The sequence below is a fragment of the Myodes glareolus genome, chromosome 5 (genome assembly GCF_982192425.1).
Source record: "Myodes glareolus chromosome 5, mMyoGla1.1, whole genome shotgun sequence".
NCBI lineage: Eukaryota > Metazoa > Chordata > Mammalia > Rodentia > Cricetidae > Myodes > Myodes glareolus.
In genome coordinates this window covers 58,567,701-58,594,207 of record NC_142030.1, presented here as the reverse complement: position 1 = coordinate 58,594,207, position 26,507 = coordinate 58,567,701, and the positions used below count along the sequence as shown (strand labels likewise).

The 26,507-nt window shown below is 47.7% G+C and overlaps 1 protein-coding gene and 1 long non-coding RNA gene across 3 annotated transcripts in view; one reads left to right on the top strand and one right to left on the bottom strand.

The window, feature by feature from the left end:
• The window catches only part of Rcsd1 (RCSD domain containing 1), a 59,844-nt gene that overhangs the window by 24,311 nt on the left and 9,026 nt on the right, over positions 1-26,507 (bottom strand). The gene's annotated exons all lie outside the window — the stretch shown is intronic.
• On the top strand, positions 1,946-7,398 carry LOC125391562 (uncharacterized). The gene is made up of 3 exons (XR_007229178.3): positions 1,946-2,233; positions 5,368-5,472; positions 7,195-7,398. It is a non-coding gene; the product is annotated as an uncharacterized LOC125391562 (long non-coding RNA).

Below are 26,507 nucleotides of genomic sequence, written 5' to 3'. Positions count from 1 at the left end.
TATCAAATTTACAGCTATCCTCCTATCTCAGCCTCCCAAGTGCTGGGATTATAGGCATGAGCCAACATGCTGGTTCTAATTGCCTGTAATATTCTATCTGTCATCCATCTATCTATCTATCTGTCTGTCTATCTATCTATCTATCTATCTATTTGAGACAGGATTTCTCTCTGCAACAGCTCTGGTTGTCCTGGAACTCACTCTGCAGACTAGACTGACCTCAAACTCACAGAGATCCAACTGCTTCTGCCTCAAAAGTGCTTGGATTAAAGATGTGCACTACCATACCCAGTGCCCACTGATTTTTTTAAAATTTATTTTTACTGAACGCGTGCATGAGTGTGTGTGTGTGTGTGTGTGTGTGTGTGTGTGTGTCTGTGCACTCACACACAGGTGTCACAGTGTGCATGTTGGAGATTAATTTCTTTCTTCCTACTAAGTGGGTCCCAGGAGTTAAACTCAAGTTGTCAGACTTGGAGGCCTTTGCCCACCCCACCCCAACCATCTTGCCAGCACTAATTGTCCACTTTAAATAGATGAATTGTATAGTGTGTTACTTATATCTCAATCAAATTATTACTTTAAAAGACAAACCCTTACTCCCAGCCTAAAGGGTCTAACCGAGAGAAAACCAATTTTGCCTCCACAGTCCGGACATTTCCCTGTGCTCTGTAGTCTCCATTTACAGGATTCTCCCGTTCCCAGCCTGCCTCCAGTCAGCTGCTGGGGGAAGGAGCTGAGGAGATGATTATAAAATAGCTACCAACCCCCAGAGGTCTTCAAGGACAGAATGAGTTTGCTGCAAGAACCAGCACAGGGCTTTGGACTCAGTCAGGCAGGGACCGAGTCTCGGGGCACCAGCCGTACGTCTAACAATGGAGAAGTATGGGGGTTGCAGGGTAAATTTTATGGCATTGGAGCTCAAGGAACTTCTAGTTTACCTGAAGGCCTTGTTGGTGGTAGAAAATACCATGATGAGAAGGGCCACTCTGTGCTGGGTGGACTCCCCCAGAAGCATGGGGAAGAAGCACCAGGGACAACCTCACAGAGGAAGTGATGAGCATGCCACAGCTGTCACAGCCAGTGCCTCTGATGAGTTCCCTGGGTGACAGGCTCATTTCTCTAGTCCCCACTCAGTGCACGAGAGGGCTAAGTGAAAGCTGTCACACGGAACACGGGCTGCAGAACACAGTTCACTCCTTAGGCTGGTGTGGGCTGAAATGTTAGAGGAGCTGCTGTTTAGTCTCAAGGCAGACACTGCAACAATGGATACTTCTTTTTGTTCTGAAGATGTCTTTTTTGTTTGTTTGTTTAAATTATGTGTGTGCATATGCCTGCAGAGAGGCCAGAAGACAGTTTTGGGTCCCCCACAACAGAAGTGAGAGGCAGTTGTGAGCTACCCAATTTGGGTGTTGGGAACCAAACTTGGGTTTTTCTGCAAGAGTTGTAGGTGCTCATTAGTTTCTGAGACAGGGTTTCTCTGTGTGGCCTTGGCTGTCCTGGATCTCACTCTGTGGACCAGGCTGGCCTCGAATTTAGAGATCAACCTGCCTCTGCCTCCCGAGTGCTGGGATTAAAGGTGTGTACCACAACTGCTGTATCTGCTCTTAATCCCTGAGCCATCCCTCATCCATGCTGGAGATTTCAGTTCGTTTTGGGGATGCTGGGCAGTGGGAGGTAATTTGCTTCACTCTTTGGAGGCAGTACCACTAAAAAGATACATGTGTCATCACAGTTTCCCTCCTTCCTCATCCTGGTTTATGACCTCATTTCTCTGAGTTGGACCATTTCTGTTATTTTCTGTGTATTCCCTTCCACCGACTGACGGGAGATCTTGGAGGCCTGCTGTCATGGCTGAGGATAGCCTTCGGGCTATCCTCACTTCTAGGATAACCTCATTTCTCTTGGAGCTTCCCCTTTCTAGGCAACTCTGGCCAAGTCACATGAGTTTCTGAAGCCTCAGCCTCTGCATCTATGACATCAGAATGACCCCTGGCTTGCCTTGTACACTAGATGGTCACTAGACTTTGAGGACACAGTGAACGAGGGAGCACATTGGAGGAGAAGTGCACAGCTGGACAGGATGAGGCCTGCCTGCACCTCTGGAAGCAAGCATTAAAGGACCACAAATAGGTCCGCCACCAGGAGAGATGGAATAATGGTTCCCTGGCCCATCAAATGTATCTACATCCTAGTCCCTGGAAGCTGTAACATCACTACGTAAGGTCACATGGTAAATGGCAGATAAGTAGATAGTGGAAATAAAGTTGCCTATCGGCTAATCTTAAAATGGGGAATATTCTGTATGGTTTGGGTGGGCCGCGTGTAACCACACAGTCCCCAAAGGAGAGAGGAGAACAGGGGAAAGTCAGAGTCAGTGACTGGAGCCGAGAGTCTATCTGCTGTTGTTGCCCTTGACCATGAAGAAAAGGACCACAAGTCAATGAATGCAGGCAGCCTTTGGATACTGAGAAAGACAAGATAATGGGTGCTCCCCTCGTGTCTCCAGACTGATTTCAGTTATTAGGACCCATTTTGACCTTTTGACCTCCCAAACACTAGATAACTATGTTGCCGAATTACAGGCAGTCAGTTGGCAATCCGAACATCTACAGGCAGCCAGTTGGTTGTCCAAGTATCTACAAACACCCTTATGTTTATTGAGCCCTCGGAATGCAGGAGTTAAGAGATGTCCTACTTCTTAACTGGAGCCCATACGAGAAGCAAACAATGGGGCTGAGGATGCAGTCCCGTGGGTAGAGTGCTTGCGTAGTGTGCATGAAGCCTTGAGTTCAAGCCCCAGCACTCCATAAGCTGGGCGTGGTGGTGCACTCCTGTAAAGCCAGCTCTTGGGAGGTAGAGGCTGGAGGGTCATAAGTTCAAGGTCATCTTCAGCTACGGTGCGAGTTTAAGACTAGCCTAGACTACATGAGACCTTGTCTAAGAGAGAGGGGGAGTGAGAAACACACACACACACACACACACACACACAGAGAGAGAGAGAGAGACAGAGAGAGACAGAGACAGAGAGAAAGAGAGAGAGAACAGAAGAATCAATGGAAAGAAGTAGCAAGTGAACATAGCCTGTGAGCACCATGCCGTGAACACAGTGGGATGGGTTAACCTGGTGGATGGAGACTGAGTGGGTCAGGAAGGGAAGGAGAAGGCAAAGGGAGAAGCATCTAGTTGAGGTTCTCTGATGACACAACCCTGGGAACACACAGCAGACACTCTGGCTCTGAGGTATCCCAAAGGGTGGCTGCAGCAGGAGGGGAAGAAGGGAGGTGCAGGGTAGAGCCAAGAGGCTTCTGGGTAGACAAGAGTGTTGTTGACAAAGAGAGGCCCAGGGAGAGAGGCAGGGCTGAGGGAAAGAGGTTAGAGAAGGTGCCACAGGATGAGCGCCCAGAAAGGGTGAGGCAGAGCACACAGACCCAGCAGCACCAGCGTGGGAGTGAGGGAGTCAGCCTCCAGGGGCTGAATCTTAGCTTGTACTACGGGGTGACAACAGAGGCTTCAGACAGGCAGGAATGAAGAGACACAGACCACGGTCAGCAAAGCATTGCTATGAATGCAGACCGACACAAAATTACTTAAAACATTATCAGGTTTTTGGTTGTTGTTTTGCTTTGTTTTCAATTCATTTGCCCAGTTCTTGACTGTGAACTTTGTGGACGGCAATATCACGTCCCAGAGTTAAACAGTCAGATGCACCCGATTCCTAGACAACTCATTCACCTTCATCAATAAGTAAATACGCAATTCGTCTCTTCCCAAAGCCTGTTCAGAATCTCCCAGCCCTGGGTTATGCTTGCCCTGGTAAAGCACTAATATACTTGACCATCTGGAGAGTCCCTCTCACTGTAAGCCTGAAGATTTTGGGGCAGCCACCTAGAGAGACCCACAACAACCCTTCTCTGGGAATCACAGTAGTAACAGTGTACGTGTATCTGAGGTCTGTGACATTTATCCTGCAGAAGGCAGAGACTACTAAGATTAGAACAAATTCCCCAAGGGCCAGGCCTGCCTGCCAGTCAGCTGCTGCCTCTCCTGTTACAGCAGCGTCCTCTTGGCTCCCTGCGGGATGGAGCCAGCACAGCCATCGGTGGGAGTTTCATTTGGGGGCTTTCAGGATGTCCCATGCTTGGGGTGCCCACAGGAGTATGTGTTGCTGAGCCTTGGAGTACCTACTGTTGAGCGTCTCACAAGGATGAATTGGGGAGGGGACTATCCCTTAAGATATCTTTTATCTGACTTCTGGGGACCCAGTCCATAGGTAGAAGAACCCATTGGTAATTCCAGTAGCTACAGTGCCCTGAGCACCTTCCAAATGCCAGCCCATCTACAGATATGACTTCATAGACCTTATGTAACACAATAGATTTGATTGACAAGAAAGAGGAACACAGCTTCCCATGGCTAGGGAAACTGAGGCAGAGAGTTATTAACAGGTTATACTCCCTGAGCAAGAACAGCAATGCTCCTTGGAGTCACTCTGGGGAATGTGCACAGAATTCTGTCTCATAGATGAGTGGTTTCTTACCAACTATAATAAGAAAATAGGACAAGGACTGGTCTGAAAAGGACAGGCCAGGCAAACCCAGGGCACAGCTAAAGCCTTGTCTGTGGAAACCAGGAGGCCTGGGCTCACACGACTGGGTGCTAGTGAGCAGAAGGGAGGAAGCTAAACCACTTTCCCCATCCGTTACTACCTATCTGCTGCGATGGTCTTACAAAACACTACAATTTGATTAATTAGCCTACTATAAATTAATTAAATTGCCACGGTTCCTTGAAAATTCCAGATAAGAAGCTCTCCCGCTAGCAAGGCTTTCCAGTGTTTGAAATCACAACCAAAGGCTGTTTGCAAACATGAAGAAAAAAACGTCTCATGTGCATCGAGTCCACTTGGCCCTGGTTTGTTCTTGGAAGTAACACATGTAGAACTGCCCAGTATAGAGGCAGAAGACGCTAACAGAAGACTAAACACTTAATTATTTTAAATCAACGACTAAATTCACAAGCCTGTCCCACGACACTGACCAAACACTGTCTAGCACGGGAGAGTGCGGGGAGCCTATGCATACAGAGACCTTGCCTGGTAAACCTACACTGAGCCTCTCCCAAGCCCAGCCTGGGCACTTATACAAACTCTGGAGAGGCAGCTCTCATCCATCTGCCAAACATGGGCAGAAGTAGCTGTTCCTTCTCTGCCCTACCTTGTCTTACACGCATGCCTTCATGCTTCCGGCAGCCTGTGCCCTGCACCGCAGAGTGCTCAGGGGGTGCCAAGAAATAGTTCCTTCCATAATGGAGGCTACTGTGGGAGAGGCCCACTCAACAGCACTCATTCTTTTCACTTGTTTATAGTTACCAGGGCAAAAATGACGCAGAGGGAAGGGTGAGGAAAGCACATGAGAAAGAAGCCCAAAGCACGTTGTGACATTTAAGATAAGAAACAGTGGTGTAGACAAGGTGAGTGATGTGTGTATGTGTGTGTGAGTGCGTGCGTGAGTGCGTGCGTGCAAGCATGTGTGAAGAGGTGCGGGGGGACCTGGGGAACTTGTGTAACTGGAACTAAGGGGAACTTTAAGACACAGCTCTGTGAGAGTCTCTTCCGCGCACGGAAACACTGTGGTTAGTTCCCCAGCCTCTAGCAGGCTGCCTGGCCCATAGGAGGTACCTCACACGTGCCTGCCAATGAAGAATGAAGAAATAGACCCATGCCTCAGTGAATCAACACCAGTGGACCAGCATTCTGAAGGCCTGATAAATATAGATCAGGACCTTATGGCAAAAGTGGAAAGAGACCGTTGGCCAAGGATGGTTCTGAGCAAACTGATTTGCACATTCTTGTTAAATGGCAGTGGCTCATCAGGGTCCCTGAAATAGTAACAGGAGGACAGAGGGGGAATGTTCCCTGATCAATCTGTTACTTAACAATTAGAGCCCCTGTGTCTACATGGAGCTAAGAAATCCATTACAATCGCATATTCCTTCCCTGGGTGTTGTCTTCTCTGGTTTTAATAACCTACCCTATGCTAGAACAGGGCATTTCTTCAGAAGACTTAACATCTCCAGCTAAGTGGTCAAATATTCTGTGAGCTCTTCACATCTTTCGCACCCATTTCATCAAGGAGTAAACTGAGGAAAAGGAGGGTTTGGATCCCTTACCAAGGAAGAACAGTGTCTGCCCTGGGGGTTGAAGAGCTGGGATCTGCCAGACCCATGCGTACGTTATATCGCTTGTAGGAAACCCAGACTCAAGAAGGCTTTCCTAGCAGTGAACCCAGAAAGAGCCCCAACCCGAGAAGTAATGCTCATGAGAGCAAAGACATAGATAAACCAGCCTCTTGTAGGTACATCTGAACCTTCCTCCCTCTCTCCATCTCTCCCCCTTCCCACTCTCTTTCTTTTCTTCCCTCCCTCCTTCCCTCCTTCCCTCCTTCCCTCCTTCCCTCCTTCCCTCCTTCCCTCCTTCCCTCCTTCCCTCCCTCCCTCCCTCCCTCCCTCCCTCCCTCCCTTCCCCCTCCTCTAAATCAACAGTGGATCCGTGGGTAGTCTAGGCAATGCTTTATGCCATCACCCTACAGCACACCCCAGGTTTTCTGTCTGGGTGGTACCCAGGACGGTCTCAGAGGTGGCTTTCCCAGGAGACAACTTTCAGCCCAGTTCTCCCACAGAGGTCGGGGAATTGAAAATGACCTTCTGCATCCTCTCAGAAAGCAGAGAGTAGAGGGTTTCATTTTCACCAGGGTCAGGATGGTGCTGGCAGTGAGCTCAGACTGGCCCACACGGGCCTGTGTGTAGTTAGCCCGACACCTGGGCAGAGGCTAGCAAGATCTGGCCAGCAGGATGTAACAGTGGGGAGGGCAGGGTCTGTCTTCATGCCAGGGACCTCAGAATTTCATTTCCCTCCTCAGTAAAATGAGGCTGTACCTATGCTACTGTGCATCTAAGACCCTTGTGAATATTAAATAAAATGATGTGCATGGGGGACTAAAAACCCAATATTAAAAACCATCCCCCCTAATTTATTGTTCCTAATTTAGATTGGTTTTACTCTGAAGTGTTTATTATCTGCTTGGTAACTTTGACCACGGACTTCTGTAAGTTTATGGTCATGGATATGACAACTGAGATTTAAGAAAATATTCCTGTAGAATCTTTAATAAACATCATTTTTTTTTCCTGGAGGCAAGGAAGAATTCTTGAAAAATAAAAAGCAGCCGATGAATACAATAAGGGGAGTGTTCACAAGAAAATAAGCCGTAGCCTCTGTGTTGTTTAAGTTGACAGCCCACCTGGAGAAATGTGAAGCAAACGGAAAGACCAGCATAGTAAGAAGATGGCGGAACAGAGTCTGAAACCACGATGGGCAGGATTAAAGGCTGGAAAACTAAACAAGTTGGAGAAACTGGGGGGACGGGGCAGTGAGGTGGCTCGGTGGGTAAATGCCCCCGCCCTGCCAGCCTTATGACTTGAATTCGATCCCAGAACCCACATGAAAAAGCTACTTGTGTGAGCCTGAAGAGATGGCTGAGTGGTTGAGGGTGTTCGCTGCTCTTCCAGGGAGCTGAGTTCAGTCCCTAGGGCCACACTGGTGACTTACAACTGCTGGGATCCAGCACCCTCTTCTGGCCCCTGTACATACCTGCACACACGTGACATCTACACACAGACACACATGCATACACATAAATGAAGTTTTTAGAAAACATATTTTTTAAAAAAAAAAAAACCCAAACCTGGATGTGTCTGTGTGCATCCTCAATCCCAGCATGCCTGTCCTGAGATGGGAGGTGGAAACAGGAGAGGCTGCCTGGGAGTTTGCAGGTCAGCTGGCTTAGGGTATTCAACACGGCAGACACAAGAACATCAACAAGGTGGAAAGAGATCAGACTCCCGAACCCAGGAAGGGGAGGTGGGGAGAGGATGAGACAGGCCCAAGGAGGTGAGGAACAGAGCTGTGGGAACAAAAGCCCTATGTTAAGCTTACTCTTACATGACCGTGGGTGATGATGTCGCCTCTAGAACTCTCAGGGTCTTCTCTGTAAAGAGGAGACAGCAATTCCTACCATCATAGGCTTGCACAACAGTCAAATGAGGGCCTGGAGAGATGGCTCAGAGACTGAATGCACACAACTCTTACAGAGGACCTGGGGTTCAGTTCCCAGTACCCCATGGTGGCTCCCAACAGTCTATAATTCCAGTTCTAAGGAATTCAATGCCCTCTTTGGGCTCTAAGGGTACTGCATGTACACAGTACACAGACAAACACAGGCAGAACACTCATGCACATAAAATAAAAAATACCTTTTTCTAAAAAAGGAAATCGAGTGAGAGGGTGTGTGAAAGTATTTGTCAGACTAAGTGTCCTATAAATGCAAGATTTTAAACACGAAACCAAAATATTTGGAAGCTATCTTGAAGAGTGAAAACGGTAGAGGATTTGAAGGGAAAACACTTGACCTGGACCCCGATCATGCAAAGAGAGGCTGTACAATCCAGTCCAGTGGGGGCAGATCTCTTTCCAGAGAAAGGGTTGGTTGTCCAGGGAAGGGTGGGGGATCCTACTGAGACTACCGGAAAGACCTTGTAATACTGGGCGTGTCTGGAGCAGGGGCGTGGAGAGTTCAGGGCGTTCCAAGTCCAGACCACCTCAGCAAAGAGCGAAGTAGAGAAGAGAGCTGGGAAGCAGAGACTTCCATTTAAGGAGTGCATGGAGGAGGGGCTTCTGGGCAGGGACAGGAAGACAGCAGCTAGATAGGACAGAGAAATATGCCAGACTGGTATCTGCTGTGGGATCTGAGAATGGGCTTGAAGCCTGGGGGAAACTGCGGTCACAGGGTTCTGCAAGGCCTGAGGGGAGGTGTGAGTCGGGACTCAGCAAGCTTTGCTAAAAATCCCCACACTGGGTTCTGAGGTCCCCGGGATTTCCAAGGCAAATTTATGCAGCAGCAAACTGCAGGACACATGCGTATCAACATGACATGCTTCCCTTTTTAAATCGAGACAGAGAACTTAGACACTATTTTAAAAAGCAAAACAAAACAACCTTCAGGGCTGGAGAGATTTAGAGGTCAAGACTACCGGCACCTGTTCCAGAGGTCCTGAGTTCAATTCCTAGCAACCACAAGGTGGCTCACAACCATTTATGATGAGGTCTGGTGCCCTCTTCTGGCATACAGGAATATATGCAGACAGAACACTGTATACACGATAAATAAATAAATCTTAAAAAAAAACTTCAAATAACAAAAGCTTCCTGTAATTATTAAAACTTTTGGAACCTTTTTCTAGTATGTGGTATATGTATACTTGTTCATGTATGTGTGTGCACATATGTATACGGGTGTGTGTGTACACATGGGGAGGCCAGCAGTCAATGCTGGGTGTCCGTCTCAATCACTGTCCTTATTTTTTGAGATAAGGATTCTCTTTAAACCTGGCACTCACTGATTCAGTTAGACTGGCTGGCCGGGAAGCTCCAGGGGGCCTCCATCTCTGCCTCCCCAGGGCTGGAGTTACAGGCACACGCTGCCATGCCCAGCTGTTGTGTGGGGGCTGAGGATCTGAACTCAGGTCCTCATGTTAACACAGCAGCCTTTACCAACTGAGCCATCTTCCCAGTCCCTAAAAACCTGAATGGTAAAAAATACTAGAAAGAGAAAACGGCAGATCTGGAAAAGAACTGGTAACACAGACAAAAAGGAGGTGACATCTGTCACAGAAAGCACGTTGGCATGACACGAACAGTCTACATATAATCGAAGAGCACAAACACACCAACCGCAGGAAAGCAGATGTCAAAAGCCAGTCTACATAGAAAGATGCTAAGACTTACTCATTGTAAGGAGCACAGGGGCAGGAAGGAGGAGGTGGAGGGGCCAGAGCCCGTCGGGGAGCCCTCATCCATCTATCGCTGGAGGAAACACGAGTTGTCTCCGTGTTTTGGCAAAGCGACCTGGCAGCATCTATTAAACTAGATTACACAAATCCTCCCAGCTCAGCTCATCTTCAGTCCACCTCATAGGCAGTAAAAAGCCCCAGGAATACGGGCACAGCAGCCGCCCACAGCACTGTTTACAGCAGTAAAGCACTGGCGACAAAGGGAATACCCGTAAAAAAGGAAATGGTTTATGGTCTATCCACATAACAGGCTATTACAAAACCATTAAAAGGAATGAAAGAACATCCTGAACTTCCACAAAAATATTGTACCATACATATAGAACCACAGACGTAGTGAAGTCAATACATGGTTCCGATTACGTAAAACCTGCTGCCCCTTGTGTGTGTATATCTTGCATCTGTATATATGTGTACAGACATGTGCAACTGACTAGCTATAGGAACATAGATATTCCGCAGAAAGACACACATGAAGTTTCTAGGGGAAGAGAGCTGAACTGAAATAAACAACTAAAATGAAAGTAGTATTGAGAAAGCCCAGTATGCTGGTATAATCTCAGTCATGCAATCACACATATGTGATTGAACACATGGATGCTGGCATGTGCCACTAGGGAGCACTCAGAGCCGATGTATAAAGCTGTCCATTATATATTTTTAAGGGAAAGAAAGGTAATCGCCAAGATGTATTAAAATATAAAATATTCAATACAGAAAAAAAAGTTGAATTGCTGACGTGAGATTTCTGAGTTCTGAGCACTGAGGAAGGTGTGGCTTGAACGTGGGAACGAAACCTGGAAAACGCCCCAGTGAGGGAATTGCCAGCCTCTCAGATGTCAGCTCCAAACCCCAGGTGTCTATGGAAAGGGCATACATGCCCAGAGGGGAGGAGGAGGTAAAGTTACTAATAACTGCATGAAGATATTTTGGTACAAAATGTAAATATGCACACCCTGATGGTGGTTTTAGGAAAGCTGAAACTTAAGCCAGTTTGCAGTAGCTCCAGACACATCTTTATAAAGCTGCCTCTTCCTCCTCCTGGGAGCAATCTGAAGCTCAAGCAGCCACTTGACCTCCCCATCCGCTCCGAAGAAACAGACTTCCAGTAAGAAGTAGGAGCGCAGGTGATTTCCTTCCCACCCCACCCCCTTGATTTCCTAAGAGCCTTGAATAGCCGAGCATCAACTCATATTCCTGGTAATAAACAGACTCCATCCCCAGCGGAGGTCATGAAGTCATTAGCTTGGGAGAGGAGAAAGAAGACAGGAGCCAATATAGATGGAATACTTCCTGTGTATACATTACAGGCATCTGCTCCTAGTTCTCTCTGCAACCTAGGAGGTGCATGGACCGCAAGATCAGTTCCTCCTTCTGGGAAATCACAGAGATGATCTCCCGTGGTCGTGTGCTTGGCTCAACGGCATTGGGTTTTGGGTTCAAAACTCGTGGAGTCTGACTCAACGGGCAAGCCTCACATCTTCAAGGTCAACTTCCACTCTTCATGTCAGGGTCAGAGTCAGCGTGTGGACGGAAGATGCCGCTCAGCCCCGAAGATAATGCCCCACTTTGGAAGAGATGGGAAATGGATCTCTCTGATATATGAGCTTCGTTCTGACCCCGCCATGGTGACTTTTGCCGGTTGAGTCCGTGACGTGCCCCTCTCTCCCATGGTGAGGGCAAAGGCATACACGGTAAACCTCAAGGTCTACAGAGACCAAGCCAATGACCCAAGGGATGTGTGGGCAGCCCGTGTCCATCTGAATGAATATGGCTGAGGCTACTCAGCTAAGACTCCAAATCATCAGTTCAATCTGATTCTCAATTGATGATTGTAATACATAATAAGAGGGAGTAGGAAAGAGACTTTCTCTGGGGATGGGAAATGCTACATTTGGCCAAGCCAGGTATCTGTCTGCTATTGTTGATTTATGGGAAGAATTCTTTCACCATACATCTCCCGTTTTCCTCAACAATTTCATGTGATAGTTTTGGGGCTTAATATATTAATTTATTTTTAATTTTTATATGTTCGTAATGTATTATATTTTTAGTATTAACTGACATCAAAAGTATTATTTCTTCCTCCCTGATTTAAAAAGTAGTATTATAATATAAAACTCCAAACAAGGTGAAAGGCCTGGGTTCAAATCCTCCTCCAGTCCCTTAACAATGATTCAATCTCCTAACATTCTGAGCCTTAGTTTCCTTATCAGCAAAATGAATCATCATCTATGTTGAGAAGTTCATAACCTCCTGTAACTCCAGCCTCAGGGGATGCAATGACTTGTTCTGGCCTCTGAGGATACCTGCACCCACATGAACCACACAGCACACATACGTACACATAATCAAAAATAAAAATTAGATGAAAAAAGAATCAGCCAGATGGTGGTGGTGCCTGCGGTTAATAGTAGCACTTGGGAGGTAGTGGCAGGTGGGTCTCTATGAGTTCAAGGCCAGTCCTGTCTACAAGAGCTAGTTCCAGGACTGCTAGGACTGTTACAAAGAGAAACATTGTCTCAAACAAACAAACAAACAAAAACAGAAACAAACAAATAAAAAACCTCATTTGGCCCAGTGTAGTGGTGCAGGTCCTTAACCCCAGCTCTCAAGAGGCAGGCAGGCAGAGCTTTGGGAGTTTGAATCAGCCTCATCTACCCGGTCTACAGAGAAAGACTCTGTGATCCTCACAAAAAGAAAAGAAAGGCCATCTCAGCAGAGCGCGTGGCGCTGGCCTTTAGTGCCAGCACTTGGGCAGCAGAGGCAGGTGGATCTCTGAGCTCTGAATTAGAGGTGAGGCAGGAAGCTACATAGTAAAAACATTCTGTGAACATTTTGTTCTCTTCAGTCTAAAAGACAAGCATGAGGTGCCATAAATCCACGTAGACTATAAACAAATAAACAGATATTATTAAATAATAGTTTCTTTATAAAAAGAGTTCCTGTAACAGGTTTCTCAAGTGCATGGAAAACATGGTGTTTTCCAGAAAAGTTTTAGGCTTGGGCAACTTTTTGTTCTTTAATGTTTTCAATGTCAGAGGAAAGGCTTCTCACCTAGAGTCCCCTAAGTAACAGGAGGGAGAATTGTCTTGCAGGTTAGAAGTCAAGAACTGCTCTCCTGGGTGCCTTTAACTCCGCCCAGTCCCCAGTCTCCAGGGACTCCACAGCCAGTGTATGGCTGGACCTAGAGGATCCCCTTGTGCTTCCAGACAGCTTGGGGTGGTGGGTGGGGGGCTGGGTGAGGGGCACAGGGTATGTAGGTGGAGGAGTGCAGTCACCGCACCTTGCCAGTGGGGATCCAAGGAGCAGGGATTTGGGAGCCCTTGGGAACAAAGCCGATTATGTCATGGAATCTGTCCCTACCATAGCAACACCATAGGAAACACCTGGAGGCAGCAGGAAGCTAGAGAATTAAAAATATCAGCTTGATCCCTAAAAAATAAATAAAAGATGAGAGGAAAATCGTCTCTTTTCTTCACAGGGAAAACAAACAAAGCGGTATCTGGCTGGAGCCATTTCCTCTCAGCAAAGCGCACTCCTCTCCAGGCAGATGTGCCTGGACCACACATTTCAGCAGCCCAAGGCATTCTGATAATTGATGGTGTCTATCAGTGACAGGCTTCCCAGTCCCCAAGCTCGGGGCTTCTTCTGCAGGAGGGCGTATTAGGGGAGACGAAGATAACCTCATTTCCTCGGGGAGACGTGCAGCCTGCAGCCAGCTTTGGAAACAAGGGACCCTTGTGTTCCTCCTCCACTGTCTTCTCAATCCCAGGAAGTCTGTCCTAGGGTCACAAGGGTGTTAATGACAGTCCCGTCTAGAGAGGACATGATGCTGTCGCTGCAGGACCTGGCTGAGCGCGGAGTGGACTGAGAGTGGCAATCCAGAAATAGATCATGCTGGCTCCTTGGCGTCTCACTTGCAAGAGATCGCCAAGCCTGGGACATTTTGTCTTTAGCATTTACTTCTGACCTAGCTTCACAACACTGTGACCACTGACCCTCAGACCGCTACCAAGTCTCCCTCAGTTGTGGTCACTGATGATGGTCACCTAACTGGTTTTCTTGCTTCTGTTTTTCTTCTCTGCCCCTCCCCTCCCCCCAAGCACCGCACAAATAATCGTTCTCAAAATTGAGTTCAGTCACCTTCCCACTTGGCTTACTGGCTGCATGGTACCCACTCTATGCTCAAAATGCTTTTGTATGGGATGAACATCCTTAATCGTCAAATCCCAGACCAGAAATGCTCCATAACTAAGAATTCTTTAGATGAAAACACGACAGCACAAACAGAAAATTCCACACCTGATTTCATGTGACAGGCGGCAATCAAAACAATGGGATACCAAAAAAGAAAAAAATATATTACAAAATTATCATCAGCCTGCATAAATTTCATATTTATAATTTGCTTGTATCTCAAATAAGTTAAGATAGTCACATATTTGAATCTGAAAAGAATCTAAGGGTAATATATATGTAATATATATGTATATACATATGCACATATATATGCATACACACACACACACACACATATATATAAATTTTTTTGAGGCAGGGTTTCTTTGTATAGCACTGGCCTTCCTGGAACTCATTCTGTAGACCAGGCTGGCTTTGAATTCAGAGATTTGCCTCCCTCTGCCTCCCAAGTGCTAGGATTAAAGGCAGCGTTGGTCCCAAAAAGGTGAAAAGTTAGAAGCCACCTGAATGCAAGCTTCAGAGAAGAACTGAAGTCCGTTATAGAGCAGGAAGGTCATAAAACATCACGTTCCCATTAAAGATGACACACACACAATATTTCCAGCACCACGAGATGGCTGTGAAGGAACAACAGAAAAATGGCTGGAAAATCCACAGCAAGTGTACAGAGTAACTGAACGCAATGGATGTGGCACCCAGCATCAGCAAAGCTGTGGAGAGAATTGGCCAGGGTGGCAAAAATGGTAAATTTTTACTAGCCTTGGGGCTGTTCATGCCTCTCATAATCAGAAAAACAGTCACTGGAAAATCTGTGTCTTCCCAGGGGTAGCAGCCATTGGCTGTCTCTAGGGAGGAGCCAGCTGGGTTCCAGTGACAACTGCTTGGCTCTTCACCTAGGCCCCGAGGGCTGAAAATACCCTCAAGTATCGGGCCGTGGAGAGGACTCAACTTTGAAGGGGTTCAGTTCCATTTCTATTTAAATTCTTTCCAGTCCGGATGATAAGAAAGGAACAGGAGCCCCATGAGAGATGAAAAACTAGGAGGGAGGCGGGAGCCAGGGGTCGGAGAGTTTCTTCCACCTGGACCTGATAACCCAGCTAGGCCCTCCTCTCGTACACCTGGGATGGCAGGGGGACAGGAACCATCTAGGCCACTGGTTCATGTTACCACGCCTGCTGTGTGTCTACCCATGTTTGTACTCCCTTCCTCTCTGTCTTAAATGGGAAGACAGGATTTCTCACATAGAAGAAACACAGGGGAAGAAAATCCCTGTAAGAATGTCTTGAAGGACCTTGAGGGAAGAGCAAGGTATGTTGTGGGGGAAGAAGCCAGCCTGGAGGAATACTACTTAGAGTCATTTGAAAATTAGCCAGGCAGCGGTGGCACATGCCATTAATCCCAGCACTTGGGAGGCAGAGGCAGATGGATCTCTGTGAGTCTGAGACCAGCCTGGTCTACAAAGCGAGTTCCAGGGCAGGCATCAAAGCTACACAGAAAAACCGTCTCAAAAAACAAACAAAAGGAAAGGAAGAAAGAAAGGAAGGAAGGAAGGAAGGAAGGAAGGAAGGAAGGAAGGAAGGAAGGAAGGAAAAAAGGAAAAAAGGAAGGAAATGTGGCTCACAATATTGACCCTGGGCTGTGTTCTTCATGGGTATGGCTGGTTTATGGACCCATAAGGAAGTGACTGATAAGGAAGTGACTGCTGGAAGCCATGCCTAGAGTCAAAGGGAGGGCAGAGGGTGAGGCACCCTCTGCAGCCGACACTATATATACTCTGTGCTCTCAGGATGTGGCAGGGGACAGGAATGGCAGGAGCTAGTGAGTGACGGGTGGCCCCAGACCACTGGGCTCAAAGAATTCCAAGGGCTGTGTTATTGTGTTATTCAGAGCCCTTGACATTCTTCTGCCAGGCAGAAGCAGTAGCAATGGCTAGAGAGTGGACTCCTGCGATCTCACCCAGGCAGCAAGGGCCGCAGGGGGGGGGGGGGGGAAGCTGGGGATTGTTATGAGTTGGATTGAGTCTGCTAAAGCTCGCTTGTTGAAGTCTTGATCTTCAACACCTCAGAATACAACTGTATTTGGATATGGGGTCTTTACCAGAATAATTCAGTTAAAATGTGACCTTATGGGTGGTCTTTTTAAATTTTATTTAATTATATGTGTGTAAGTGTTTTGATTGCACATATTTATATATACCACATGTATCCCCGGTGCCATGGATATTAGAGGAGGGTGTCACCCTAGAATTAGAGTTACAGATGGTTGTAAACCACTATGTGAGTGCTGGGAATTGAATCTGGGTCCTTTGCAAGAGCAACCAGTGCTCTTAGCCACTAAGCCTTCTCTGCAGCCCTGGGGGTGGTCTTTTGGCAGGTTGTCTCATATGACTGCTAGGAAATAAAGGGACATAGGAGGGAACCAACACAGGAAGCCACATAGGAAGAGACAATGACATAGACACCCATAAAATGCTGTCCCCAGGCTCCTCGTGTTGGATGTTTGGTCCCTAGGACATTCGGGAGTTGGAAACTCTGGGAGATGGGACTTACCTGCAAGAAAGTGACCACTGGGGGTGATCTTCATAAGTATTTTGTCACTGGCTCCTTCTTGTGTCCCTCTCTGTTTCTTAATGTTGTTGTGAGAGGGTCTGCCTTAACCCCTGCCACGAGAGACAGGCACCTCTAAAGTACTAATCCCCGATAAGCCCTCCTCCTGTATCAGGTTCCTCACAAGAAAGGTAGCTAATGCAGACACCATGTGAGGACCCAGTGAGGAGATGGCCACATAAGAGCCCTGGAGTGAAGCTTCAGAAGGGGCAGCTCACAGCCGTCTTCATCTTAGACTTCCAGCCCCCAGAACCACGAGGAAAAACGTTCTGATGGTTGAGCCACCTGGTGCTGAGTATGGCCTTGCAGAAGTTGTGGGGTTGCCCCTCCCACATTAGACTACAAACCTCCCTGCTCATAGCATGTGCCATCTCCCCAGCACTGCCCAAACCTGCGACTTTGCCAAGGCAGAGCCCTTGGCCAGGCTCTTATTCTGGATTTCTGTCTCTCCGGCTCTGTCCTCAATACAGGGGCATCTCTAGCTCTTTGCTGACTGGGACAGTTTATGGCTGGATGGGGGGGGCAGCCGATCTTGAGGGCTGGGCAACAGGTGTCTCTGCATGTCTCCCACCAGCGCTCAACCCTCTTCCGGGGAGTTAGAAAGTGCTGCCATTCGCTGGCTGTCACCTTCAAACACTCTCAGCCTCTGAGTGGTTTGTCAACCCCACCCAGCCCAGCCTCTCGTGTATTACAGTGCTTGGAGCATCAAAGGGAAGCCGTAAGAAGAGGAAGAAGCAGAACCCCAAACAGAGGTGAATGCCCACAGCTTTATCCCCACTCCCAGACACCTTTCCAGGCTTCTGGGCACATGCTTCTTGTTAAGGAATTAAATCATATCCAGATATTTCTCTGCAGTTTTAAAAGAACAGTGGTAACAATACTTTGCATGTGTAGTCTTCCAAATTTTTGCCTATGAACACATTATCTCATTTAACTCTCCCTGCTTGTCAAATAGGGAGCAAACTATCTCCGGGTGAGGCCTCCAGACCTAGCATGCCTGATTCAGTATCCCATAGCGCTTTAGTGATGGAGGGCCTCCCAGTACCCCAGCTTCAGCTTCCTTAAGCTAGACTTTAAAGACCCCTGGGGTAGGCAGTGGTGGTGCACACCTTTAATCCCAGCACTTGGGAAGCAGAGACAGGTGGATTTCTGTGAGTTCGAGGCCAGCCTAGTCTACAAGAGCTAGTTCCAGGACAGGCCCGAAAGCTACAGAGAAACCCTGTCTTGAAAGGAAAAAAGAAAGAAAGAAAGAAAGAAAGAAAGAAAGAAAGAAAGAAAGAAAGAAAGAAAGAAAGAAAGAAAGAAAAAAGACCCCTGGGCTCTCCTCTAATAATGCACAACAGAAGCACATGTGCCCAGAGACCCTGGGTGAACTGCTGTTGCTACGGAAACAAGAATTCCAGTTGGTCTGTTCTTAAAATTGTGTTTACACCTGGGTATCCACACTGGCACCCAGGATCCTTAGTCTTCTTGAACTCAGGTTGGAAAGTCTTATTCCAATAAGGGAAGGACCTCCTTTCCCTGCCTTTCCCTTCCTAGTTTCTGCTGAAGCCCAGTTCTCCTGGCCTTGGAGTCAGATTCCTGAGCAGCCCCCAAAGGTCTGCATCACTGCCTTGAAGCTCCACCCACTCTCCAAGTCACAGTGAGCTTAACTGAAACAGAGAGTCCGATTGTACAATCCCTGGCCACTTTGCTCTGAGGGTAAAATGAGTGGTAACCACAAAAGGGAGAGCTATAGCTTCAGCCACACCCATGAAGATTCCATTTAAGTGGAAGCGTGTGTCGGCTATGTGGGCACAGATTTAAGGCTAGCCCCTGAGACTTTCCACTGAGACTGGTCTACACCCTGCAGTGCTCTCTGTGCGGAGATCCTGGGTCCTCCCAGCTTAAACCCGGATGTTGCTCGCTGCTCGGAAGGTCTGACAGGAGCTCCCCACTGTAACCAACCATATGTCTGTCACACTCATGTGCCCTACAGCATGAACATCCTTCTCTGTCCTTCTGTAATCCATCCTGACCTGTGCTTCTGGATTGAATTCAGTATCCCCCTCCCCTTACAAAACACCCCATCTGCTCCTTACTCTGGACAGGATACCTGGGTGGTATCTATCGAACACTTGATCAGACTGCAGCAATCCCCTGTTGTTTTTCTGATTTCCTCAGTAGACAGCAAACCCTGACCCCTCCTGAAGACAGGGGCCAAGTCACTTTCCCGTGGAGTCTAACCCTGCAAAGAAGCTGACCTACTGTGTTCTTGTCGATTATTTACCAAGCAACTAAGTAAGCCAGTGATGGTTTCTCCTCCCGGATCCCGACCACACTAGATGCAGCTGTGAGGGGTTCCCTAGAAGACATTCCCTTTGTATACCCCCAGTACTCAGGTTCTGCCTACCCCTGACTAGATCAAGTTCTTGTGCCTGCGCACTTGCTACACACACACACACACACACACACACACACACGTATAAACACAGGTGTGTGCGCGCGCACCCCACCAATATGTTATTTCCCCATCTGCAGATGCTTCAGCAGGAAGTACCAAATGGTTGCTTCATTTCCCAGAGTGTCCACATCCCCTTCCTGCCCTGCCTTGCTCTCCCCTCCCAGCTGGGAGGCAGCAGGACCTTGCGAGGAGAGGGCAGTGTGCTGGGCAAGCTTGTGGGTCCCTCCCACCTTACATTCCCTCTCTGGTCTTCCTGCTGAGCCTGCAATGTGGGCACATCAGGTCCAGTTAGGCTGTGTGGAAGGCGGGCAGGCAGGGCAATGTAGCAATGCTGATCAAGAGTCATAAAAATATCCATATCCTTTGGCCTAATAATTCCACTCTTGGGAATTGCTTCCAAGGAAATTGCTTAAAAAGAAGAAAAAGATACATGTACTGTTTAGAGCTATGTTATTTATAACACGCAGAAAGTAGAAGCAAATGCCATGACCCAAAATAGAAAAATAATAAAATAAACCGTGGTGTATCCGTGCAGCAGCCTATCACAAAGACACTTAAAGCGAAAATACGGCTTTGTAAGAACAAGGATGTTGTCTTGCAAGTCACTTTAAGTGAAAACATAGAGTGAGGAGCTGTATGCATATATGCTTATTATAATTGTGTGAGTAGGGGCCAGAAAGACGGCTCAGCAGTTAAGAACACTGGAGGATCCACACTCAATTCCCAGCAACCATGTGCTGTCTTATGATTATCCATAACTTGGTGGTCCAATGCCTTCTTCAGGCCTCATCAGACACCGACAAACATGCAAATGTACTCATACACATAATAAAACAATAATAGTAATTTTAAAAGAATCATCATGTGTCTGAGAATAATAAAGACACAGGAAGTTGGAAGCAGTTATATTTAGTGGGATCACCATTTTTTCCCCAATTCTACCCCTGCTCTGAGAAAAACAAAACAGGAGAAACCCACCTGGGTTCTTTAGCCCAGGCTGGCCTTGGTCGCAGGATGTTCCTGCTTCAGGGCCTTACTAATAAATTAATGTTTTTTATTTGTAAGTGACTAGAAACTATGGGAAATGCCTTGAACACAAAGTGCTAGGCTTTCTGGAAGAACTTCCTTCCCCACTCAGTTGCAACTTTATCGTGGAATACGACAGCAGAAACATGCCTCATTTGGACCTTTCCAGTACCCAACAGTGGGTTTGTTAATTATCTGCAGTGTAGGACTGTAGCTCGACAGCCACCAAAAGCACTCACAGGACATTTGCATAAGGAACAAATAATTCTATCTGCAGGGTTCTCCATCTGGCTACCACTATCCAGCCTACGGGTCACAGCCCGGAGGTCCTAAAGATGCCAAAGATGCCATTTCCTCTGAGCCCCTATTCTGAAGATTGAGGGAAAGGAGGAGGAATTACACAGATCTCAGTGGTCACCTAGGTAGGATAAGAAACTCTAATAGGTGCAGAGTGGAAATAAAGCCTGAGAGTGAGGACTCTCCTCTTACTTACTCTCCTCGTCTCCCCTTTCTCTTTTCTCTCCTCTCCTCTCCCCTCTCCTTCTCTCCTCTACCTTCCCCTCTCCTCCTCTCCCCTCCTTTTTTTCCCTTTCCCTCCCCTACTCTCCCCCTTTCCTTCCTTTCTCTCCTCTCCTTCACTCCCTCCCCTTCTCATTTTTTCTTTTTGAAGACAAGCATCGGACTGGAGTTCTAACTCCATCTTTTCCTTAGTTGTGTTTGCAATGTCTTTGCCATCCCAGTCCCAAGGCCACTTCTCACCAGTACCCCTGACCTGGTATTTCTGCCTCTCTTTTCTTCACCCATGATACACTAGAGGCAGTTAAGAGCCTGCCAGCACAGCTTTTGGTGCCTTGAGAGTCTCTCCTCCAGGGTCCTCATGATGGACAGAAGGAGGCACATACTGGTCAATGCTGTCTTCTAATAGAACATAGGCTTACTTTATGCGTTCCTACTGGCCCCATCCCCGTGTGCACCCTATACATTGGTGACTCTGCAGTCCCTCACCAGTAGCCCTTCGCCATTGTTCCTGCTTAGAAAAGACCCTTCTGGCTGCATAAATACAGAACGTATTTTCTCCATAAGTCCTCCAACCGCATGGGCTCACTGCATTCGCAACACCCATTCCTTGCTTTGTCTTGGGAGCGCATCACCTCCAACCACCCCCAAACCCTCAGCTCACTGTCTTTACATTTCACTCTTTCCAAGAGTCCAGACAGCATTATTTGTGCAGCCAGCTGCAACACTAACGCAGAAAGACGAAACAAGCAGATGTATGTTTCCAAGCCAGGTCTGTCCAACACTAAAGCTAAGCAGAGAACTTCACATTTATCCCTGTTTAATTTCATTGTGTTGGCTTTGGCCCCGTGTCCCATCCTCTATAAATCATTTCGAACTCGAATGTGTCATATATCACATTAAGTATCCCAGCTGTGGGTCATCTGGATTCTTTCTAGGTTTCATTCAAATCGTTAACAAAAATATTTAACAAGTAAGTGCCAAGGACAGAATGCCGAGGCTTGCCACTGGAGACTGTCCTGGGGAACGACCTAAGGTCCTTAATGAGGATATTTTGGACAGGGTAGCTCAATCTACTCTGAATTCATCTTACCCCCACCCCCCAAAAAATTCCTTCATAATATGAGTAATGTGACTATTTGAGAAATGGGGATACTCTTGTTGGTGTATGGGAACATTTGATTCTCTAAACCTAGCTAGAAGTTCTTCACTGATGGCTCAGAGGGAGAGATGGGTTCACGACAGAATGTTCAGACTCTTACTCTCCTGTCCCTGCTGTGCTCCTAAGGCTCAGCACCCCACTTTGTTCTGCTCCCCAGCAGACCTGCTTACGGAAAGTCCGCAGTGAGATGGCAGAGTGTGGTGGGGAGGTGGAGGACACAGGGAAAGCGGAGGTAGGACAGACTTTAGTCTCCATTAGCCCTGATTGCATTTTCTCAATTTTCAGCTACCCATTACTAACTGCAACCCCAAAATACTGAATGGAAACTTCCAGGAAGAAAGAACTTAGCGGTTACAAATTGCGCGCTCTGTCCAGCGTATCCACGCTACCTGCCTGCTGGTTAATAGCAGAGTTACAGATCTACCGTCACGTTGCTGCTCAGGTTCAAGCAACTTTATTCCACTTAATGATGGCCCCAGAGCCCGGGAACAGCAGCACAGGTGACCCGGATATCCAAAGAAGCTATGAAGTACTTCCTGCGGGTGAGGAGCTTGGATAACCTGAGACTGGTAAGGCTCTCGTGAGACGGAGTCATCTGTGGACGGCTGAGAAGAAGGAGAGAAAAGCAAAACAAAGGCAAGGCAGCTGCGCAGCTTTCCTCACACTGCACAGCCAGGGCCACAGCGCATGCTCTAATTGTGATAGGAACGGCAAGTCAGGCTTGTTGGCTCATGCTTGCCACCTCTGTGCTTGAGAGGCTGAAACAGGAGGATTGCTACAAGTTCCAGGGCAGCGTGGGATGTGAATGAGACCCTGTCTCAAAAATAAATAAGTAAATCAACGAATGAATGGGGGAAGAAGACATTAAATTACCAGGTTATCCAGGGCGGCACTCTATGGTTTTAGGCAACCCCAGGGGTCTGTGACTATACCAAGGGCGACCACTCTTCTTCCCATTTTCTGTCTCCTCCCTTACCTACTCTTCCAGGGTGAATGCATGGAACACAGTTGCTGTTCCTCCCCTTCCTTCCCCTCTCTTTCCCTCCCCTTCTCCAAAACTGCACTTATTAAGCCAAGGAGTCTCCGTTCCTCCGGAGCCCTTAGCTGCCCCGGGAGCCTACAGCTTTGATCTGCTATTTCACATCCGACCCGGCTGTCTGCAGAAGTCCAGAGAGGTGGGCTGCTGTGTGGTCGGCAACAACTACTTGTCTGTCACAGACCCTGGGGCTAGAGGGGAACTTCAGATGTCCTGGTGTCCCCACCGAGGCTGCACCAGCTGCATGGGGCTGTTCTCCTCCAACCAACAACCTCCTCCCAGACTCACTTTTCACACCAGGTACTTTTCACTAACATTAGCTCAGAGGTGCGTGCTCGTAAGACTTTTCCACTCTACGGATGGGAAAACCAAGAGCTCAGGAGATCGCAGTCCAGTAAATGGCAAAATCAGATAGAACCCCAGGCATCTGGCTCCTGGGCCTTTGCTCTTTAGCACTTATGGGGCAGGGCTGTCTCTACATGTGGCCGTAGGACATCCGTGATCCTGCCTTCAGGGACAGGGCAAGCTGTGTGAGTATCTTTCTCATCATAGGATCCATAACCAAGGTGTTCAGACCTTCCATCTTAGAGGAGCGAAAGTGTTTTTGCACGGCACAGGTCAGAACTTATTTGTTACTACTATTATTATCACTATTATTATTAATTATTTTGGGTAAGATATATGAATGGGGGATGCATACATGCCACAGAAGTCATTTAAAGATTATAGGATACCCTTGTGGAGCTGGTTCTCCCCCTCCGTGTTTACATGGGAACTCAAAGATCACACTCATGTTATCAGGCTTGGGCAGCAAGCCCTTTACTCACTAAGCCATCTTACCGGCTCCAGAACCTTTGATTTGGTTTGAGACAGGCTGGCCACCAACTCACCGTGAATCTGAACTTCTTGCCTCTATTTCTCAAGTACTGGAATTACAGGCGTGCACCACCATACCTGGTATGTAGTGCCAGGGACTGAACCCTGGTCTTTAAGCACGAAAGGCAAATGCTCTATCAACTAAGCTATATGTCTGGCCCTACGGCCACTTTTATGCTGTGGAAGCGTCCTTGCTTGTATTAGAAGCCTTACTGTCTCAAAGCTCTGCTCATGTCCCCTTCTTTGCCCCCTCCTTTTTCCAGCACCTAAACTCTAAGGCCTATTTGGGGTCACAGTTTTTAAGCATTAGTTTATTAAGTATTAATAACACCACCAGCACCTTGAATTTGAGGCTCTGTGGCCTTTCAAGTTGACAGCATCAATTATCTTATCTATGACATACAGGACCATATTTCCTTTTAAAACAACCTGCATAGTAAGGAGGTATTAGCTTTCCTGATGGGCAATGGACTCTGAGGCTGTTATTATTCTTGAACCTGAGACTCAGATTCCCCATCTCCCTCTGGTACAGCACCCCTCTTGGCTCGCCATGAGACTAAGGATTAGGCGAAGGAACTACTGTGCCCTTCAACTTCACCGCAAAGTTCCCTTGACCTTGACTAACCCCTCCCATGGACTCAAAAGGCAGGGCTTCTGAACAAAAGGATGGTCAGTCTTGGTGTCAAGTTAACTGCAGGTAGGGAACAGGCTTGGGTCCCCTCTTTGAGGGGAGCGGGGTTGCTTTAAAATCAAAGTCTCTTGGGTGGCTCCGCACTGTGCTGCAGCCATAGGCAAAGAGGTTTGAATTCCCTGGAGCCAATAAAGCTATAAACCGCATCTCCTGATGGCGCTCTCTGAGAAAGAGCTGTTCCAGGACCAAAACGCTTAAGAAGCTGTCCGAACAGCTTCACTTAATGGCTTGGATATAGATGTCTCCACGGTTTTCCTCTAGAAATGGGTATATATGTACTTCCGACTTCCCTTCCAAACCCACTGCCTTTCTAAAGCACAGAGGACAGTTGGCATCATTGAGAATGATCTTCCTGCTTGCAAAGCAACTTTCACTTATCAGGAAGAGCAGATCTGAACACAAAGCTCTGCAACCCTCTAGGTCTGAGACTGAGGGGTACATATAACTGATGCTTTCCCTGGCCTTTCCGCCTTCATCAGCCTGAAGGACGCAGCCTTGCTCCCAGATCAGCTCCGAGATGGTCACTGTTGTGAAGCAAGACCCCCACAGCCTATAAAAACCATCCACGGAGCATTTTAGCTCTCTGCATGTGAAGTGGGGCGGGAGGGTGGTACTGCCTCGGCCCTGTGGTGGTGAGGACTTGGGTGGCCTCTTGTCCCCTTTCTGGGTCTCAGATGAAGAGGTGGAACAGAGACCCCAGCTGTGACCACCATGTAGCATGAGTCATAAACAAACATGTGCTGCTTTCACTGGCTAGGGCTGTGGCCTTTGTTACAGCAACACTCGCTGGTTTGTAACTCATGCAACTTACCTCTCTACTCGCCGTCTTTGCGGAAGCAACCGCACTGTCTTGCCTCGATTTCTGTTCCCCTCTCCACCTCCAGGCAGCAGAGAGCCTGAAAGCAACTATTGTGTCTTAGTAGCTCTCATTTGGTAGCTTCTCAGCAGATGTCTTTAGATAAAAGACTGAAAAAAATGGAAATGACTAAGGAATGCCAGATTAGAACATGGAGGGAGATCGGGTGCAAAGTCATTTTAGAATCCTGCCACCTGTCCCTTCCTGAAGGCGGCCATGAGCTTTCTTGAGCTCCTACCACCCTGCTAACCCATCATCTAGTTTGACTAACAAGAGGTCAGGAGGAGATGAGGGTGGCTCATGGGCATGCTCCCCAGGGGCCTCCCTTCCCAACAGTAGCTTCTCCCAGTGAAGAGCTGTAGCTAAATGTGCACCAGTTTAGGTATAAGGGACACCAGAGTGGAGATGGGCTACCTAAGTAAAAAATTAGCCACACAGCAAATGGAAATGAGTATTCATTATATTCGTTAGCCATTTGCCCCTAGAGCATAGAGGTGGGGATGCTTACACCCTAACCTAATACCAAGGATTTCCCCTAGCCCTCTATGTCTGTATGGATAACATGTTTCCTGAAGTAAAGGGGTGATTAGTGGCTCCCCATAACACATAATCACTCCCTGATCCCTGGAACCTGTAAATACATCCTTATTTGTAAAATGAGACTTGGCAAATGGAGTTAAGGGTTTTGAAATGAAGATCCTAATTCAGTGGCGCATGTCGCTGTAAGGAACACACTGAGAGAAGAGGGATGTGGTCCCAAGCCGGAAGGAGCAAGTACCAGGAATGAAGAGAAGTCTGAAGAGGATTGTTTGCTGGAGGAGCCTCTGTAGGGAGTGTGGTTCCGCTAACGCCTGGCCTGGCCTGGCCGTGGCCACCTCTTAGCAGAGCCCTGGCAAATGCAGACACTGGCTAATGCCCCTGACTTCGGCAGCAGGTATCTCACTGAGTCTCCCACACATTTCCACAAGGAAAACTTGTAGCACCATCCATATTCTCCTTGAAGTATTCAAAGCCAGGTCATCCTGAGGGGTCAAGGCCATGACCAGACAATGGGGACCACAGATCTCCCTGAGGAAACCCCTTTGGGGCCCAGTGAAGGGGGCACAGTGCTGTTCTTGGCTGGCAGGGTGGGGAGTGGGGATGGGAAGTGGGGGGTGTAGTGGTGCAAGGTGGAGGGTGCAGA